We start from the raw sequence: 4343 nt of genomic DNA, 5'->3' as shown, positions 1-4343 counted from the left end.
GCATTCCTGTAAGACCGCAGCATTTAAAGCCTTTGAGCAAACGTGTTAGCTACCTCGCCTCGATTTGCCCGCGTGTGAAAAGGTGGTAAGATCAGCCTCACAATGCCGAGGGTACTGAGCAAACTAAAAAGTGTGGAAGGGCCCTGAGCCCCGTAGGCCTTGGACACGGAGCCGGAGCGGGAGGCACGCCCATGTCCCCTGCTCGCGGTCTTGGTGGCATGGAAAGCCAGAGGATGCCCGATCCCCTCAGTCCCTGTGACTGTTCCTCAGCATGGCCTTGCACTCTTCTGGCTTCTGTGCTTTCGCTTCTAACTGTGAAGCCCTCCTCGCCTGGCCTCTCTGCCCTCCCCACCTGCTTCTGCACCAGATGCTCCTGGGAGCGTCCTCAACCCTGTGCACGAAGCCGTGCTGCACATTCTCCTTTTTTGGGGGGAGAGGTTTTTGCTATAGGGCGCATGCTCTCGCCAGAAAGACAGAGAGAGACAGATTGCCACACTGCAATCCCTTCTCCTCCATTCTCCTCTTGGGATCTTGGGCACACACACACACACACACACACACACACACATGCCCGGCATGAGTTTAAGTCACCAGAAGTCCAGCAACATAGCCATTACACCAACTACTGGTCCCCGTGTTGTGCCTTCTCTCAGCAGTGTATTGCCTGCTTGAGACACCCCACTGCTCCTCAACCTCAGGGGGAACAAGGGGGAGCTTCATGGGACCCCTCTGAGAAGACACCTTCCCTCATTTCCAGATTTTCCAAAGCACAGCCTCCAAGTCCTACCTTCTCCGATTGCAAAGGCCGAGATTCCTCTCTGGGCACTTGACCTTTACTGCGATTCTGAATCTGAACTCACCTTCCTTTCTGCTCTGCCCCAACAGGGGAACCCGACAGGCCCATTCCAAGCTTTTCTTCCGGAAATGTGAAGTATCATTTTACTTTTTTCTATGTACTAAGGAGTGAAAGTATTTTTTTTCTCTTTTCCTCTTTTTTTCTTCCTTCTTTTATTCTTTTCTTTCTTTCTTTCCTCTTTCTCTTTCCAAATATCATTTCAAGATTTCTGTAGGCAGGTTTCAAGAGCAGTGGTCTAGACATTACATTGAAACTATAAGAGAATATTCTAGGGGCTTTGGGAAAGCGAAGAAACAGGTCCATGTTTTCTACTCTTACTTTACATTCAGAGGGTGTATAGAATACTCTTCTACTACAGCGCTCGAGCAGTGAGCCTCTTCCATCGGCCTTCCCGCTGACATCTCTGGAAATGGGAGGACAGCTGCTGAGGTCGGGTAAGGGCAGCCCCGGCGTGTGGCAGGTGAGTGCGGGCAATGCCAGTGCATGGTGTGCTTGAAAACTGAGGGGAGCAGATTTTAAGTGAGCCCTTATAGAAACTGAGCATGCAATGCAATGCATATATACATTAATCAGCCTGATTTAGCTGTTCTGCCTCATATATAGATTTCAAAACATATGTTGTACTTGCTCAGTATAGACAAGGTGTAGCTATCAATTGAAAACATAAATATGAGACCAATGTGGGACAACAGGGGCACAGAGCTCTCCCAGCTGCCCCCACATGGGAAAGCCCAGGTTTGAGTCTTGGGGTCTCCCTCTCCATGCCAGGAGTGCACGTGCCCACTGTCCTGCCTGGGGCTGAGGAGTCGCAGTGGGTAAACCCTTTAGTGGCTGCCTTCTCTCTCTGCATCTCATGGAGGAAATAAATGGATACATTTTCTTAATTAAAGAAAAAACTATAAATTAACATTTTCTAAAGAAGAAAAGAAATAGCTCTGGGATGTTATCAGAAGCCATCTCTGAGAATGCCAGGTCGCTTTTTACAGGACCCTTTGGTTGGTGGTGTCAGGTCTGACGCTTAGGAATAGACCCTGGAGCCCTCCAAGACAGCCTTCAACTTACAGATGTCAGAATATGGGTGAACACATGCCCGGGGAAGCAGCCCCAGCTGAGCTCCGGCTTGCAAAAGCTTCCGTGCACTGCACAGAGCCAGCCCTCCCTAGAGGAAACGAGAAATGCTCCCCCCTCCTCGAAATTTCATCCTTCCTCTCTGGGAGTATTGAAGATAAAGCTATTCCACAAGAGCACTGAAACAAAACGGAAAACAAATGTAACGTAGCTGCTGACATTTTCCCAGGAGGTGCCTCGTTTGAGTGTATCTCCACTTTAATGTCATTTTAAAGATCTTTATCAAAATTAGTGGCACCGACTCTCCCGAAACGTGCATTTCTCAGAGTCTCCTTAGGAAGGATGACACCCTCTCGCCCCTGCCCTGTGGCTTTTCTCATTTGCCATCTGATCACACCTCACCCTCCTCCTCCTCCTCCCCCTCCTCACTTCTCTGCTCTGCTTAAGAGGAACAACTCGGGAAGCTTCACCGGGGACCTCGACAGGGTCCGGACGAGCTGCTTAATTCGATTTGTTCCTTGTTTCCTTCAGAGGATCACCCTGCTGCTGTTTAATTCACCCGCGCCCGTCAGAGATGACGTTTACCTGAAGGCCTTTGAATGGATTTTGCCGGGATCAAAAGTAATTACTTTGCAAAGTTCATTTCCGTCTCTCACTATCTTCTTTGCTGCTGAATAAATATTTCATAAGCGTGAAACTCGGAGGCTGTTTGTTTCTCTTAGTTTTGCAAGCTTTTTTTTTTTTAATTAGCCAGTATGCCTGTGTTTGTTTGTTTGTTTTTTTTTTTCTAGATTTCTTCATACCATCTTACAGAATAAGATACTTTAGAGTCAGATCTGCGGAGTTTTTCCCACAGATACTGACGCTGCCCCTTCACAGGGGAATGTGTGGGCATTTGCATGAGCTCATAAGTGCAGGTCATTTATTCAGTCCTCATCCAATCTGCGCGTGGAAGGCCTGCCCGGGAATGCACAGGGGACCCGTGTTTGTTCACGTCGTTTCTGAGGATCCCCATTATTAGTTAACTTGGAGACTTTGAGATCTAAGAGTAGGTTTTTGGAGCGCATCATTAGAAAGTCCCAGACTTCCTCCGACAGCAGCATACGGCACTTGCCTGCCAGGCTGCCTGATGACAGGAGCATCCGTGGTGGCAGCCGAAGCGTCTGCAAAACCCCGACTGCAGAGAGGCAGCTGAGGCAGCTGACTGGGAACTGACGGGCACTTCGTCTCCAGTTGGCAGAAGACACTGGTTTAAACCAGAAAGCCTAAGTGAGGGGGTGGCCTTGGGCATGCAGGTGGCGTGAGGCTCGGGACTGATGAAGCCTGCAATGCACCTGTCGCATTCTGGCTCCCAGCAGGCCTTCCCTTTCCACACAGCATCTAGTTGTACCTGGGGACGCGCCCTCTGTCCCCGGTGCACAGGGTCAGTGCATTTTCTTTGTTTTTGAGAGGTTTTTGCCATAGGGCACGTGCACTCGCCAGACAGACAGAGACAGAGAAACAGAAAGCGAGAAATCACCCCCCAGGGGGATGGCCATGCCGCAATCCCTTCTCCTCCATTCTCCTCTCGGGATCTTGGGCACGCACGGACGCACACGCGCCCGGCGTGAGTTTTAAGCCACCGGGTCTGGGACGCAAACCACAGTCGACTACATGGGAGTCCAGCGACATAGGCATTACAATAACTGCTGGTCCTGAGGGTCAGTGCATTTCAAAGTGCTCCATCCTTCCCTGGGGACCAGGCTTGTGACTCAAACAAAGCTGGGGCCCTCAGGTGGGCAAAGAAAGCTGACAGAGGTCAGCTTGATCCCCGTGTAACGCCCCAAATCTCAGGTCAGGCTGCTCTTTGAAGGGCCTGTCTGGCTTCTTCCTGACTCCAGCATCCAGTCCATGCTGTGTTCCAGCAGCCTGCAGACTGCTGCTGAATTCCCGAGTTCTCTACCTCGGGGCTCGCAGCGCCCCCGGTGGGCAGGAATTTCCAGCTCACCTTCAAGGTATAGAAACAGAGAGCTTCCGGGCAGAGGGCAGTGAAGGGCACTCAGATGTTAACCAGGGTCTGCTCAGAAGCTAACCCCATTATTTCCACTGTCCAAGCCTCTCTAGCTCTTGAGCAATGAATGAACTTTTTCTTTCAAAATAGTTTGCATCAATGTTTTATAACCAGCTCTTCTCCCTTTGAATTAGTAGCCGAGTCATTGTCTTTACTCACAAATCTTGTTTGGAATTTGAAATTATAAAAAGGTAAAAGTGGAATGAAGGGAAGGAGACAGCCCAGCTGCTCCGTCTGGGCTCCGTCTGCAAAGGGGGTGTGTCTACGCCCCCCAGCCCACACTCAGAACAGTTTGGTCTTTTCATTAATTCCAGTAGAACCACTCTCTGACCTCAATCTATCTCTAACCGCAGGGCCGAGGAAGCTTAG

Source organism: Tupaia chinensis, unplaced genomic scaffold (genome assembly GCF_000334495.1).
Source record: "Tupaia chinensis unplaced genomic scaffold, TupChi_1.0 Scaffold000558_1, whole genome shotgun sequence".
Classification (NCBI taxonomy): domain Eukaryota; kingdom Metazoa; phylum Chordata; class Mammalia; order Scandentia; family Tupaiidae; genus Tupaia; species Tupaia belangeri.
The sequence above is the reverse complement of the archived record's forward strand: the minus strand, read 5'-3'. Positions refer to the sequence as shown.